The sequence below is a fragment of the Acromyrmex echinatior genome, chromosome 14 (genome assembly GCF_024713525.1).
Source record: "Acromyrmex echinatior isolate Ae372 chromosome 14, ASM2471352v2, whole genome shotgun sequence".
Taxonomy (NCBI): domain Eukaryota; kingdom Metazoa; phylum Arthropoda; class Insecta; order Hymenoptera; family Formicidae; genus Acromyrmex; species Acromyrmex echinatior.
The window spans coordinates 7,261,126-7,278,883 of NC_141865.1; the positions used below are offsets into that span (position 1 = coordinate 7,261,126).

At 36.9% G+C, this 17,758-nt stretch overlaps 1 protein-coding gene across 2 annotated transcripts in view; it reads left to right on the forward strand.

Moving 5' to 3' along the window:
- Positions 1 to 17,758, forward strand: part of LOC147907403 (uncharacterized) — a 143,657-nt gene that overhangs the window by 112,416 nt on the left and 13,483 nt on the right. The gene's annotated exons all lie outside the window — the stretch shown is intronic.

The window sequence follows — 17,758 nt, forward strand, 5'->3', positions numbered from 1 at the left end:
TCGTTTTCTTCATTTTTTTCGCGTTCTCTCGTCCCGTCGCTTTCAGCGACTGTGAAAGGGCCGAGTCACGAGCGGAGTTCGCGGGCGAAGGAGGCGGTCGCGGGTGCGCGAGGCGTATCACGCGATTCCGCAATCATACCGGGTAAGGTAACATGCACTCGCGTCCTTATCGCGGCCCGCAAAGTGAAATTATTCGACGCGAGCCTCTGTTTCTGATACGCGGGTCCGGCGAGGCGCACTTTTGCGCGACGCGTTTGGCACACGTTAAGGGGGCCGCGAGGGGGTTTCGGGATAACGCGTCTCGTGGATAAAGTACACCCGGGTAGCAAATTTTTTACATGTGGAGTGGTCGACGGGTGGGAGATCGATTAGACATAATTTAAATAATAAATTTATCTTGGCTTCGTCAAGTAAGAAACTTACACTCTAAAAATAGCTGTGTAGATTTAAAACCCACTGGTGTTTACATCAATACCTTCGTGAGTGTGTTTAAAATCCATATTAAATCTATATCATGCTGATGTTAATTTAACACCAATATAGTGAGAATTATGTAGACACCACATGGTGTTAAATTCACACCGTTATTTTTTATGTATGGCGCATTGTATGGCGCATGCACACCAGCAGGTCAGAATTCACATGTCTGTCCCAACTTTCCTTTGATACATTTGATTGGTTACCCAGAGAAAAGGAGATTTCACCAAGAGTTAATCAGAGCGTACAGAATTGTTCATTAATATATAAAAAATTCAATAAATTACTCGTTAAAAATTTAAATTACATGTAGCTTGACATATGTGGAAATTCAACACACGCAAATTTACATGTGTGGAGTATTCCAACTACTCCACACACACACACACACACACACACACAGATCGCCGGCTTTACTCGAGTATACGCTTATTGTCACATTCAGCAGAGTGAAAAACGCCGAAATATCTGTATAGAAATACCGCAGGTCAAAGTACGAGATATGATTTGTGAAGCATTGTTAACCGATTATTGTCACCGCGAGAAAAATGGGCTAACAACGAACGAGGCTATCCTTGAATACGAAAGCGTGAGCTGGCAATCGAGGTTAATTAACGGGCCGCTAATCTCTCTTTAGATTTTACAAGACTACTTGTGCTATATATAGAGATATAATTTGGTTAACCATGATTAGCACTAATAAATGTGATTAAGTTCGAGAGGATTACACGAATCGTTAAACGCGAAAAGGTATTTGTGTTGCCGTAGAATTGCTGTGAAATTCAAAGTAATCCGAATGTAAAATGTAATTTTTTTCAAAAATAAATTTTTATAGAATTGTATTTTTCAATGATTATTCACACAAACGTAATTCAATTACGGATAATCAATAGCTATGAAAATTTGCAAATTGCAGCGTTGTACAATCTAGTATAACCGAACAAATATAAGAGCTCTTTGTATGCATGTATAATACTATCTGTCGTTTGATTAATAACGATTATAGGAGAATTTATTGTTCTATCATGCAGAATGTATTCATCGTTCCAATTGCTTAGCAGCGTAATAATGACCGCTTAATAATGACCAGTCCGATCGTGTCGGTTCATCTTTGGCGAAAAAAATTGTCGAATCTAATAATAAGCGGCCGACTTTCGCGAGAGTGGCGAATTTCGCGTTACAGACCGACCGAAATTGATTTTTATGTTCGTGAGCCGGGTTGGGGATCGGGGAGTGTTCGGCCAGCCCGATCGTGTCGGTATTTCTTAACGAGGGTATACTTTTTCAGTCATTAACCGATCGCAATCGCGCTAACCATTGTGATTACGCGACGACGTTGGTGCACGGTACGTCGTTGGAGGCTCACGTGCCTAAATGGCTCCAGCCGTGAGGTTTCGTTGTAACGATCACGTGGCGGGGGGAATGTAGGGGCTAAAGACCGTCGTTACACCCCAGCTGGTGAGAACACAGTCGGCGTGTCGGGGGCGTGGAACAGACGAGGAAAGAAAACGCCGCGTGTTCCCCGCGAGATCGCGCTCGGCGGTTTCTGTCGAACCGGAGCGGTCGACGATTCCCGCTGTCCGATCGCGAGAGACCGACGGGAGTACCTGCCAATTACGGCAGTGTAATTAATAGAGATTACCAGTCATCGGCGAGCCTTCACCGTTTCAGCGGTCGAGCCGAGGTATCGCGCTAGATTACGCGCTATCACGTCGCTCGTTCGTTCGGACGGCCGATAAGCCTCGCGAAATACTGGGTGTACACGATATGAGAAATTTTAAAATCACTCGCGACCGGAAATCCGATGAAAGTCGACGATTAAAGCGTGTTTTTTCTTAACCGTATACCCACGAGAGGTCAACGCGGTGAAAAGAAAATGCGAAAGAGGAAAAAAAGGATGATGGATAAAGCAACAATTTGTTAACCCTTCATTACTCGCATGAAAATGTCCAGGATACCTCGATCTTGTAAATTCACTAATGTATGAATGCTATTTATGTACATTATATTTAGCACAAATTGTTTCACAATTAAAAAAAAAACGTTTAAAAAAAACTTTGCATTAATCTTTATCTAAAGGGTGTATAGAATATTATCAATCTTTATTAATATCTTTAGTGAGCAGGTGATCTATTTTTCAAATCTTTTGAATCGTAAGTAAAATTTGTCATAATTCATTATTTCATTGTATTTCTTGAAAAAAATATGACACTGTTTCAGCGCCATTATAATGGCTTTTCTGTAAAAGTTAATTGTAAATCATCAAAGAGAAAACAATGAAAATGGAAATATAACGTTGGGATGTAAATGATAACAATGTAAATTATCAAAGAGGAAACAATGAAAATTGAGATATAATGTTGGAATGTCAGAATTGTTCCACGCAAGTACGTTAAAAAAAAACGAATAATGTAAAATTAACTATAACAGAAGAGAGATGGAGAGAGAAAGAATACGACGGTCTTTTCGATGCCTTTCTCGAGCATTCAGATATCTATGGACAAACGGTATCATCTGGCGGCGAATAGGCAAATTCAATCGGTCTATAAATCATCAGGCTATTGCTATCGACATCGGCTGCCACATCGTCGTACTCAAATGTCATCCAACTAAACACAAGCGTCGAATATCAAGAATTAGGCTAATGTATCAGAACACGCTATTATTTAACAGAGATATTCGCGGCTATATTGCAGGAAATAAAGATTGATGTAGCAAATATTGTTTTTGTCATATCGTGACTATACGATTTTTTTTTTATATATATAACGTATTGCGATGAATTTTATAAAAATTAAAATTATTCGCTCGATTGTTTGTCCCTGTGTAGTCCATGTACAGTCATTTTGTGATATCGTTGGATATCGTTTAGTAAAAAGGAAAATATGTGAAATATTTCAGCAAGGTACGTTCCGACAATGGAAAATAAGAGTATGCTTCCTTGCTCTGCATATATATATTCCAGATGTAAGGAAAGTACAGGAGTAACGAAATCAAAATAGATGGAACAAAAGTCGCGCTTATCGCGATATTTCGCGAGCGTGTAAGGAATACGTCGAAAATATGAACAATCTCTTTGAAAATCGTTTACGACGTCGACGATTTAGAATATTGCTCGCGTACGGGGTAATCGAGGTTAATGAAAAAACAAAGCGATTGCGAAACACGCGAACCACTCATTCGAGAGTATTCTCGTTTACATTCATAAAAGGCATGCAAAAGTATACAGAACAACGTGCCACTTAGACTGTGTTAAAGCGCATCGCTATTAATATGGCGGGAAGATCGGACTCGAAGAAAAGACGAGGAAGAATTCGGTATAATTAGCAAAGTCGAATAACGAGAAGTGGTAAAGATACAAATTGACTCTCTGCAGTTGGTGGATTCGCATCGTTTCGATCGCACGTTACATTACGGAACGCTGAACTGAACAATTGTACGCGGGTGTACAATATTGTAAGTGTGTGGACGTGTTCGCGCGGTTCGAATTTTGTTTGTCAGTACAAGATCGTACCATTAAAACATGAGGGAGCGGTGAATGTCAGATGCTATGTAATATTAATCGAAACGGTAACGCATGGTGCGAGCGTACTCGCTTAAAGTGCGGATCCGAATCCACCCGGTTTCCCAAACAGGTGGAGAAGAGAGACGCGCATTAAAATTCAATTCCACCATGAGCATTAGGCTGAACGAGTTAAACGCGCACACGTTCGAGCCCCGAAGAACGTTGTTCCCGTGCGTGACTGGTAGTAAGGTCAGCGACTTTTGCCGTATGAGAAGTTAGAGCGCGTACCCAGCATTTTCTACCCTCTTCTTTCGCATTTATGTACCGGCGATACCTTCCGACGTTTTACGTGCATCTATCTACCTACATGCGTGCTCAGCCGCGTGCATGCATTCACGCGTTTTATTTATCGCATCCGAAACGTATAGAGCGTTCCAAAACTATCGGCTGTTATTGAAAGACGTATATCAAAAAATTTGACTCTTTTTTTCTTTACTGTGGGTTCATTGAAGCACTCAATTATAAATGTCTTTTGACAAAAGTGTCAAACAATTCAATTTTTTGTCATGTTATGTCTGTACAAATTTAGATCGTTTTTATTTTAAAGTGTACTTGCAATTAATATTTTTTTCTTCTATTCTTTCTTTTACGAATAGTATAATAAATATCATTTTGGTGTTTTGAAAATGTAACGTATTATAATGCTTAATTTTACTGAAGAAATATGCTTTCATAATTTGTTTACAAATTGCGTTATATTTTTTCCTACATGTTTTTACTTCCTAATATATTTGTTTTACGTTAAATTGTAACAAAGCTTTGGTGGATCATTTGGAACACGTGAAATATGTTAAATTTAAGTTAAATTTTCGACTATGAAAATTTGTCCTAAATTTAGCATATTTCATTTTAACATATTTAACATATATTAAATTTAACTATAGGATCCACTCAGTTACAAATCTCTTTGCCAATCATGTCAAACAATTCAATTTTCTCTGTTACACAATTTGGATTAGTCTCATTATGAAAATTGACTTAGTATTTATTTTTTAAATATAAGTAATATCATTTTAAAATAACCTATATAGAAAGCTAATTAATTTCCTTGAAATTATTGAACTTTTCAATTATCTACATAAATTAAATGGAGTGCTTTTACAGATTCAGCATCAGTAACTGTGTTACAGATTTTGGCATACGGAGGGTTCATTATGGATCTCAATGGAGGGATTAAATACTTTTAGCAAATTAAAATAGAATGTTTTTTGAATATTTTCACTAAATTAAACTAAATACAAATTAAATTATACATTTTATTTATCATTTCAGATTCAAGTGCTTCCATTTTATAATAGAATCTCTCTTTTAAAATAAAATTGTTGATTGAGATAGTGAATCGTCGAATATTGAATTGCAAGGTTTCTTCCGTCAAATTTTCTTTCAAGATTTTTGATCTTGGAGCTCGTTAAAAAATTCCAACGTAAAGAATCCAGTAATTCTGGAACATCATCCCAATTTCCTATACTCTACCGTATTTCCTATACTCTAGGTATTTAGAGTATTATTATATTATTCACGCATTCCTTTGAGCAAAGCAGATGCATTGGCAATACGCGTTTCACAATTACCTAATGGGTTTTCAACAGCAAGATTGAAACCAGCGCAGAATTTCAAGGATTAACGCTCAGTTAAGCTTTATGCATCGAGCAACGACTCGATACGAACATCGTAACCGTTGGCGGTGGAGTAAACGCTCGGTGACGAATACCAATGAACCATATACATCTCTATTTACACTCGCGTGCTATGTACGCCCCCGTGCATTGGGCATGGAGGCTCGTTGCGTATACCGCCAACGTAGCATACCAACGTACATTTGCATCTACACACTTATACGTGTATATGCCTATATATGGTATATATGTGTATATACATATCTACTATATATATGTTACATACGCACAGAAACACATACACATTCTATCTCTGCTAGTACTAACGAAAAATAGCGCTGGAATTACGATAAATTATCAACACGACACTTTCTCCAAGTGCTGTCTTATGTATACATGCATACATATATATATATATATATATACATATCCATACATACGTACTACATACCCAAATTTATATATATATATATATATATATATATGAGCTATACTCGTATATATACAGGTTCGACGTAACACGTGCGCTCAGGGACAACGAAACGAGAGTCTGAGACACTCCCCCGCACGAGTTGAAATGTGGAGGGAACTTAAATATTTATTGGAATTTAAAAGTTCCGCTCCTCGGAGTATTTAAGAGTTTGCCGAAGCAATAACGGAACCCGGTCCCGGAATGAACGCAAAGACGTATTCCGGTGTTGTTGCGCACACCGCGCTCCAGGAAACAACGTTCCCGTTCTCGGTTTTCTTCTTTCTTTTTTCTGTGTTCTCCACACGAGAGAATGATAGTGGTGAATACCTGTGGGGCACCGGCGAAATGGACGGACGATAGGAGCCTCACGAGGGCCTTCATTTTCTCCATCTTGTCGATGCGTTTGTACGTGCACTGAAAGAAAAGATTGGTTGCTACAATTTAGATAGTAAAATATGACATGGCATTTTTATATGGCTGCAGGCCAATCATATACTGACATTGCGGATAAACTAGCGCAACTAAAAATTTGCTGCTACAACCAAAAACTGGTTGCTGTAGCCATATAAAAATGCTATGTTATATTTTACTATCTAAATTGTTGCAGCAACTAATCTTTTTTTTTTTTTTAGTGTGCACTTTGCAATTTTCATCTATTCTCTTCTTAATTCTCGAATGTCAATAAAATAATAACATAAAGTAATAGTAACACAGAACAATTGCTGTTTTCTTAATTAAGAATATTTTAGAATGAAAGAACTATTTGTCTACTTGTACTTAAAAGAAAGGAAAACTAATTCATTTACATATAATTCGTCAATATAAAAAGATATTTGTTGTACATTTTTATGTGTATTTTCAAATCGACTCTTCTCGAAGAGGGAATAATGAAGTGCCATCTTTTTTGCGACTTCAAAGATTTGGAATGTCTTTGCAATTAATTTTTGAATTAAAAGTCTATTAAAGTCTATTAGAATTCAACTAAAGAATAAGGTTTTGTTATCTACTTGCAGCCTCCAAAGATTAATTCTTGAAAATTCTCGGCTTTTCATAAATTCTTATGACTTTTAAACGCGGCACTATCTCAAGTAGAGATAGTAAAAGGCCAGAGGACGCGCTACATAGCCGGTAAATATATATCTGTCTCCAGCTTTTCCTTCGACGTATATTATTATCTGAATAATGAGGCTGCCCGACGAAGTCGTTGGAACTCTTCAAGCGGGATAAGTGCGTTTCGACTGGATGAATTCCGACAACAATCCGCAAAGCGATGCTAATCGTTGACGACTAAGAAAGACGTCTGATACCGGATGCAATGGTCGCCCAGCGCGTTTCCGCTCCTCTGAGCGGGAAAGTGTGAACGATAGCGTTACGGATGAACGGAAGCAGCCGCCTTCTTGGCACAAGCTTGTCACCCCGAACCTCCGTCGGGAGCTAATAATATCCTCGTCATCGAGGAAAACCTCGCCTCGGATATGAGGCCATCGTCAATTGGATCGATAATTCGATTCACCTACGCGACTCGGTCGACGTTCGGTCGGAATAATAACCGCGGAAATTTTGTCTAACAAGCCTTGATAGAAATGGTAACTTAATTATTTTATTACTGTGAAACCGTGAAGTTATTACTTTAAATACTTTCCACCATACGACAATGTGATTATTTACGAACGTTTTATTTTTCGTTTCCTTTCAATTTTTACTTAGAAGTCACACGAAAGTTAAACACGTAGTAAACATAAAACATATTATTTCCTTACTTCAACTGTGACATAACTCAAGAAATTAAGTTTTTCAGAAGAAAGAAAAAGCGTTTTCAACTTAACAGAAAATTATTGATTAATCAATAAATAATGTCGACAAAAAGAATGTAATAACAAATAAATATTCAATAAAGGTGAAATAAAAAATCTTATATATTTTACGCGATAATTTATGCGTTAAAATTTACTAAAATAAATTACATTTAATCCCTCTTACATTATTTAATAAGACATTTGGATGATTCCGAATATTTCTGCTAAATTCAAAAACCATCATCAGCGATATCCAAAATGCGATTATAACGCAATGTTCGCTACATCTTATCCTAGTTTGCAGCGGAACTGTTTTGAGTCGTGACGGTTTTGATACCTTATAAAATTGTAATAAATCCAGAATAATTCATCATAAATGACATAATTTGAAATCCACAGTTTATTTTAATCAACTAAAGTGATTAAATTTGAAATAAAACAACTTCTTTGAATTTTGATTATGAAAACTGTCCTAATTTTCTGTAGATTTTATTTGTCATAACAACCCAACTTAAAATGTATCACTTTTATCGTAAAAGATATTATGATCTCTTTGAAAACTTTAAGAACGACACAAGTGTTATTTAGTGGACGGGTTGTGAAGTTAGTTTACTTTTTATGATTGATAGAGTAAGCTTTACCTAACTCATTCATAGTAACAACTCGAAAATTACATTTTTTGAGCTGTATCACTTTTGCAGTAAAGGAATGATACATACTTTTATTTATACATGATGCGCAAAGGATAATTTTAAGAAGCTACCTTCTTCCAGTTTATTCTCAATTAACGTAAACCCTCTAATATTCTGAACACTTTAATTATTTAATCACTGACAGGAAATGTGAAGTTATTTTCGGAGAAAGAATATTTCATCGAGTAGTAAACCAAACGGAAGAACGCGATTTTACGTCCGTCGATCACAGAGACCGTTTTATCCTACCAATACTGACGTAAAGACATCTCGAAAGGAAGAGGGCTGAGAGCGGGAGAGACTGCATAAAGCAGTGAGCAAAGAGATGGGAAAGGGAAAAAAAAAGGTCGGCTTTGTAATGCAGAATGACTCGCGCTCGCGATCCCAGAGGCGGGCGCGGTTTCGGTGCGCTCCGACTTCCGGAGAAACGAATTGTCACGCGGATTGCCAAGATGAAACGCGAAGGTCGTAACCTTAACGAGACGGAAACCGTGCCGTGACGAAGAAGGGTGGTAGGAGGGTAAAGGGGAGGGTGGAAGTCGGTAAATTTAATTAACCCGAAGCTCCCCGCTGGGGGCTGCTGTTGCCATCGCCTGCGTATGAATTGTAAAACCGCGCCACGCGAATAACTCGGAAGGATATTAAAAAGAGTACGCCGGAAGCGCAAATGAAATGCGACCAGGTTGTTGTTGCACGAGGTGAAAAAAAAAACGTGAAAATGCAAGAGAGAGAGAGAGCAGAGGTTGCGAGTATCTTTTGATACGCAAGCAATGACTCGTCGATTTCGCTCGCGCCAATTAACGCAACTACGACGTAAAAATTTGCATCACCCCCTGTTGTGATCGCGACGAAAGTAGACGTCGCGAGCCGCGTATCTGATTGTCATAGAGCATACCGGCAGTCTCACATTCATGACTTTTACGTTAATTACCCGGCGGTTTTGCATCGTGACAGGTCGCTCTGTCCGGATGTAATAAAGCGTCGCTATATTCATGTATACAGGCTGTACCAAAAGCTTTGACCTTTTTTTTTTCAACCGACAGTGATAAAAATACAAGCTGAAAAGAATATCGCATGAATATTTCAGCGTTAAGAGATTGATAAATTCAGAGTTTAAAAGAGTTTAAATTAAAGAATTTAATTTAAGCTCTTTTTTTGATGGATGTAGATAATTAAGTCTTAAGCTTTAATTAACGCGTAACAGACTTTAATTCGATAAATTAAATTTGATGCATACATTTAAAATGGATACACTTAAAACAATTTAGTAAATTTTGATACATATTTTTTTCAATATTACTGACTTAATATTTATTTACAGCAGATAAATATTTATCCAGTAAAAACATGAGAAATTAAATTAATAGTTTAAATAGATATATGTTAACATTTAATAAATATCTTTTCTCTAAAATTTTCGGAGTGGAATCTAACTCTAAAGAAAGAAAGAGTGAAATCTTATTTTTTTAAATTGACAATTAAGTCATTTCTTTTCAGTACTTCAATTATGCACTTTTTTAGAATTAAATTCCACTCTATAGATTTTAAAGAGCGGTTAAAGTATTGTTCAAATAAATATCAAAACTTCATACCTTTTTTCAGTGTACTTAAATAATTTCTATTAGTAAAAATTAGAAGAAAAGATTTCTTAACGAAACCTACAAATTTCGCGAAAAAGTGTGCAGCTTTTGATGCATCCTGTATATACATCGTAGAGAACAAAACATAACGCACGATTTCGTTGAAACCTCCGATTCCTTTGCATTTCGCACAACCGTAATCAACGACAATAACCATCGATCTTCCGAAGCTGCTGCGCTTCCTCCGGCTCGCGGAAAGACGGCGAGGAAAAACGTTCTGTAATCTTGATCGGGCTGTTGGGTCGTAGAAAGCGGCGATAAATACTATCAACCACGGCAGCTGACATGTTGAGCTACGATGGGCTGTGAATCTCAGTTTTACCACGTGGCAAACATATAGTCCCATCCATTGTCGAAGTTAATGGACGACTGAGGACATCTACGTAATTTCACAGTAACACAAATTTAACCGCAATGTACGTCTCGAGGCAAATTGCAGAAAAGAAACAAATGTCAATTAAATAAATGTCAATATTTACGGCAGAAATATTAATATAAAATATAATAGCCAATTAATCATCCTCTGTCTCTCTTCTCTCTCTCTCTCTCTCTCTCTCTCTCTCTATTTTTCTCTCGGCGTTTATATTTCATATCGTCATACACTTCACATGCTTACGTAGAGTGCTGCACCAAACTATTTGTCTTTTATAAAATTAACGGTTAAATAGTCGTAATCGAAACGATCGGTAATTTCATCGTTCGTTAATTCCACATGCGGGGAGCAATTTCCTGAATATTGAAATGAAATGGCAAATGTTACAATGTAAAGTTTTGACAACGCTGCTGCCGCCGGTTGAAAGAAGAGTATTAAATTAATGTCGAATACGAAAGCAGAGGGATATGTGGTTTTTTCAAGGGGGAGGAAGACAAAAACCCGGCAGCGGAATAATATGCGCGGACGACGGTTGGGAATGCAAATGGCCGATGCAGTCCATTCGTGAAACGACGGTGACATTATAGTGACGTCGTGTTGACATCAAGGCGACATTCAAATCGTGGATTCAGACGTCAAATAGCTTTTTTGTCCGCGAAAAAATAGCATATGCAAATCGCGCTTGCAGAAACGGTCGCCAGATTTTCTTTCATAAAATTCACGCTACGAAATTTCCAACGGAAATCTCTGTTACGCGTGCTTCGGGATCGGGTTACTTTGCTTACTTTTCTGCGCTCGCTGGTGCGCGAAATATCATCAGGACCGACCAGTAGGATATTCCTATCAGAATTTGTAATTAAACTTTTCAAAGCTTCGCCGTGATTCCGATATGTGCGCGCGAATCTCGGATTGAGATGTAGCAATATGAAATATGGATTAATCGCTTTATTATAAATTCTCTCCGATGTCATGAAGATAACGTTATCGCGGAAGCTGCGCGACAGTCGAACACGAAGATTAGTATTATGTTCTTTTTATCCAACTTTCTCGAATCTCTCGGTCGCCGTGTTCTCATTACGTCGTCGACAGTTACGATGACAGTTTGCGATTACATTGTTGAATAAATTAATTATTGTCCAGACATATTAAATCTTTTCTCCACTCTGACCTCTTCACCACTTTCCATTTATTTTGCAAGCTTTTACGCTTCGGCTTATCGTATGGTTCGCCATTTGTCCGCCGTTGGCTATTTATTTGCGCATTTAACAACTCTGATCGAAATAAAGAAGCTTTAACGTATTTCTATCGTCGTTAAACGGTTTTATTTCACGGTTTATTCTTTTCACGTCTTTCTATTCGTTTTCTCTCTGTTACCTGAATAAATGTCTTCACCTTGTTGGTTTGTGGCAATAAATACTAATTGCGTGATATTTTTTTCTCCACATTCACTTCATTGCGGATACTTAACGAGCTCTCATTTGAGTATGCTAGTTACTGTTGATAAATGACGCGAAGTGACTGTTGTCAGGAAAATAACGCGGACGCTTCGCGTGGTAATAATTATGAAGATACCCTTGCACTATTATTAATATTCATTAAAAAGTACAACAGTGAAACTCTCGCCTGTCGTCTTGCAAAATCGGGAGAAAGAAGGGGAGAGAGAGAGAGGGAGAGAGAGAGAGAACTCCGTTTAAGAAGCAATACCTTTAAAAATAATGTCGCATCGCGTCAAGTTCGGCTGGTATGACAAAGAATAACCATCGCGATCGTAATGAGCGAATATAATTCACCACAGTCATTATGCATCACGTCCATGTTCGTGTACCCTTCTTTTTTTTTCTCTTTGATATTACTTGCGCGCACGCTTCTGTAGTGATACTTTCTCAACATGAGAAAAGCCATCGGATATGGTTAACGAGTTCGCTCGACGCGAAGTCCGCGAGTGAAAACTTTTGCATTGTAATACGAAGACAAGTCTGCCATCTTCCTTGTCCATCCCGATATACTCTCCTTCTCTCCCTCCTTCACTCTTTCTTCCTCTCTCATCTTCTTTCCGCAGCTTTCGCTTCTCCTCGTAGCTCGCCAGAGAGCTTCGAGCGCATCTTTTTCCACTCTCGTCACCAGTGACGGATTTTTCGATATTTCTCCTGGAAATTTCGTTGCTACTTCCTTTATTTTAAAGAGATCCGTATTAGTTATTAAAGAAGAAGTAAAAGCAGATGCAAGTCATAACGATTTGATAATGATATTTTTATCAAAATATTTTATCTAATTAACTCTTTTATGATTCTCATATATTTTATCTTCCGCAATATTTTTGATTATTATTTGCAAGCTGCCTGGTTAATATTATCCTCGAATTGTAGGTATTTTTAAAAATTAAATTTCCGACAACATTCTCTCTGTCTGTACCGACATTTCGCGTTTCATGGAAATTGTGTTTACTACGCAGTAAAAAATATTTTAAATTGTTATTCAGTATTTCTTAGTGTTAAAATAATACAATTTATAAGTAGTGAATAATTGACATAAAAATAATGTATTTTAATATGTAAATTCTAAGATAAGTGAATAAAATGCGTCAATTTAACGTATAATGTTATAAATGTCAATTTTACTGAAAGAATATATGTTCCACATTTATCTCACGAATTATGCTAGCGTTTAATTTTTTACGTAATATTTATGTTACTTCCTAACATTATCTTGTGTTAAATTTAACATTAATTTTCCAACTGTGTTAATCCGCTACTGTTGGCCCGCCATTTCTTCATCTCCGTCTGTCCTTTCTAACTCGCGCGGTGACGTAGACACTCGTGATAATTAGGCACTGCCACCTCTCCGACGGTAAATACCGTTGAAAGTTCCAACGTCGTCGGTTCAAATCCCAAGTAGATCCAGCACGATACCTCTCTTAATCTCGCCGCGTCTCCCGTTAATTTCGAGTAGATGCTTCGTGAATCGCACAGGCCGGGCGTCGTCGTTAAGCGTTCTTTAGGACGTAACGGCGTCAACTTGTACGCCTTTCTCGGATGATAGAAACGCGGACAGGCACACTCTCTAGCACCCTCTCTCTCCTTCTCAGAATTTCTATTATCCGTCCCATTCGTCATGAAAGCTTTGTCGCCTGATGCGGGCGTGTCGCTTGCGTGCGCGAATCGTAAATCTCGCGCGAGGTGGTGCAAAGCTATAGAATCTTCAAAGTTGTTCGCTGTCAATCCCAACTCTGCCCTAGATAAGATAAACAACACTGCTTGGGTTTTGTCGTAACAAAATGCAAGAATTACAGTAATTGATGGTGTGAGATCAGGAAATACTGAACCTTCTCCCGAAAGGACAACTGAAAATACGCGATACTGTTTCTATAATAATAATTACTTCGTGTAAGTGAAAATTACTTTTACATAAAATACAGAATTTGTAATTTTCTTTCTGCACCGAAAAATAGCCTAATAATAGATGTTGAGTGGAATAATTCCAATCAATTTTTTCGATTAATATAACATAGATATATAATTTTACCTTTTTAAATATTTAATAAATATTTCCAAACAATTGATTATATTATTATGTTTGTAGTACTTAGTAAATAATTAGAAAAGTAAAATTATTTTTGATTATATTAACCGAACATTTGATTGAAATTATTTCACTCGACATTTGGTAGCTATTATCAAACTTTTTTCAGTGTGCTTGCGGTAAGAATGTGATCAATCATTATTTCATGCATGTTAATAATGTTATTTCGTTTTACTGATCAAAGCAAGTAATATATATTCGTGTGCAAAAATAAGCAATTGTAATATATAATCGTAACTCAAGTTATTGTAATTAACGCAAGAGTGCGTACAGGATTATTCAACTATAAAGAGATTACTGATTACTATTCTAAATGAACGATCATGCTTTTTAATCTTTAAATAGGTAGACGATTTAAAGATACGTAAATTAATAGGTATGGTGCTCATTAGAACATTTCATAAAGAAAAATTTTAATTTTAGTTAGGTATATTTTTTACTGATATTATGTTATAATTAAAATACATTGATTATATCTTTAGAAAATAGAGGAATGTAAAAATAAAAAAACTTCAAGACTTTTGGACATCTGGGTAATATTTTTTTTTTTTTTCTAGAACAAGAACAGTTTTAAAGAAAGCTATACCTGAGGTGCTGTAACCACCCCACCTACTTAAGGAAACTGTTACGAAAACTTTTACTGATCGATACAGAAAATGTAACTTTGTAATTTAAATATTCATATACGTATTAACAAAGACGTTACCAGCTATTAAATATTAATTATATTAAACGTAAGAGTAAGTTATAAATTTACTTTCTTTTGATTTTGACTAAAGACATTCTAAAAATACGTCATGTTGATAACGAGCGACCTTGAACGATGCGTCGTCCTGCGCAACATAATGCAAAGGCCATGATACTGCAATGTTCGTTCACGCGATGCAGCATGCCCTTTAAAAGGCAAAGTATTTGCTAGATAGAGCAGAAGGTTCATCGATAAGGCTTTAAGTATTAGCAAGCACGCGAAATACTCGGAAATGTCAGGACGATTCGTCGCGAGAAGATTCTAGTACGAACGTCTCCCGAGACACGTTAGTTGCGAAATCGATTTTCCGCGCTGGGGCATACTTCGCTAGCTTTGTATTTTAACTTCGCCATTGTGACCGACCGTACAGCACGGTCGTAATCCAGTACATATCACAAGGACGTAATGTGCAACGAGACCTACTTTGGATGAACGTACGGAAGTAGTTCCGCGTTAACTGCAGCCTTCTGTACGAAGTTCTAAATAGCCGATAATAGCAATCTATTAATCGCGGTATGTAGTCAACGATCGATGGGGCTGTAATCCTCGAATGTCGACTCAGTAACATATGTACGACCAATAAAATCCAGCTACCTTGTTGTACAAAGGTATACCAATAATCGCAGCTAAGTGGTCATCTTAAAAGCATTTAACGTAATTTTCAATTTTCATTCGTTAAATATTTTATATTTAACGGGCGGATGAGAAGAATTTTTATAGAGGTTGAGCAATGAAAGCTTTTATTATAGAGAAAGGTTTTAATGAAAGCTTTATTTAAACTAGCTAGTTTAATTATATTTGTGAGAAACATTTTATTATTTGTACATAGTAATTTATAAATAAGTTTTTGAAGAGAAACCTCGTGAAATTACTCGAAAAAATATATATTTGATGCATTGAAGCTTTTTCCACGCAAGTTTTATGAAAGACAGCCAAATGAAATTTTTACCTTAAAACTGTCGGTTGAAATGAATTATCCGTACCCTTTATTACATTTCTTTATACATTTTACAAACACTTGGTGTATGGTTCTTGCACTGGAATTTCTGCATTTTATCATTAATAATATCTCAAAAATATTATTTTTAGTACTATTAGTTGTAGCATATTATTAAAACATTATTATTTAGTAAAGTTAACAGTTATATCGAATCTTAAATCAGGTGCTACACATTTCAAAATTATATGTAAAATGGCAACAATGGAAATGGTTGAGGAAGAGAAAACGTACTATTATTAATGTCGTATACTAATTTCAAAAATTAGTACAATCGCGGCATTATAGTTACGAACTGCACAATTTTACAATGGAACTAAAACTCGAATTTTACGAATTGTACAATTTTACAATAGATTTTTACAAATAGAATGGACTATGTATGTGATTTCAGTATATTTTCGAACATGATAGATTAGCATCAATGTATCTATATATAATATAAATTACAGTAATAAAATTCGCTTATTAAGAAATAATAAAACGATTGTTATGTGCAAACAAGAAATTATTTATAAGTTAGAGAAGTACTCTGTAAGTATTTTGTCATCCATTTTCAACTTAATAAAAATGTATCAAAAGCGTTTCCTTTTAATAGGAACATTAATCGGTACGAAGATCCAAGTTTTTTTCTCCTCTTACATAATTCGATTATATTTCGAGAGCTTCTTATAGATGGAATCGCTATGAGAGTTCTAGAAAGGCGGAAAGCAATGAAGCAACGAGAGAACGACGAAGTGGTCCAATAAGCAACTATAGATTCTATGAATCTCTCGATTCTATTGTTTTCGAGAGCATGAGAGACGAAGCGCTCGTATGACCATTCAAAGCTTCTGCGATTGTTTCTCCTCTTCAGCAACAATCGGATTGTGCGTTATAATCCACGCATAATGAATCGTATACAGGTTGTTTCAAAGATTAATTCTATTAGAACTATTCCAGAAGTTAAAACCAGAGAGACAGAGAGTGCGAGCACTGACAATCGTTATAACATGTTAGAGACTTCTTAATCGTATTACATTATCATCATATTAAAAATCTGAAAAAGGTTTTGACAAATTGAATTTCTATGGCTGTAATTAATAATACAATTTTTCGCTCGCCACATTTTTCCCAGAGTTTTCAGAGATCCGCTTAACCGCAATCCATGTAATAATTAAATAAGTCCGTAATCCTGTTGTGATGTCTCGACATTGAAACAGCCGGTGGATGTGCGAAACACTGTATACGCTCACGGGATAGAATGTTCTTCACGTAATAACGAACTAACTGCATTATTCCTGTAACGTGATTTAATATCTTGGCACAACTGTATGTTGCTAGGAACGCAAAGACAATCCTATTACAATGCGCCTGGCAAGTTCCAGTTTCATGTATCAAGGTGAAACAATGGGATCGAGGATTTCGTGGGATCTTTATGTATCTGGTGCCCGAGGCAAAATTCCCGTTGTATCCTTGTAACTTCTCGGCAAGAAGAACGAGAACGACCGTAGGCCCGACGGTTTGATGTCGCAACAACTCCGCCTTCCTCTTGGACGCGCGTCGGGCATTAAAATCGCGCGCGCAACGTATGACCTGGCTAAATTTATCCGCGAAATACTGAACATTCCCCGCCACACGGTGGAAAACGCGCGGTCGTACCGTACCGTACCGTACTGTATGGCTGTATGGCTGTTCCCGGTGGTCGTTTATAGGGCTCGTCGCCGCGTTATTATCGCGGCCGGAGAGTTACGAGCATCGTCCGGTCGTGTGCCATTGTTGGGGTTCGCCAGACCTCCACTTCGACCAGGATGGTTGAAACTT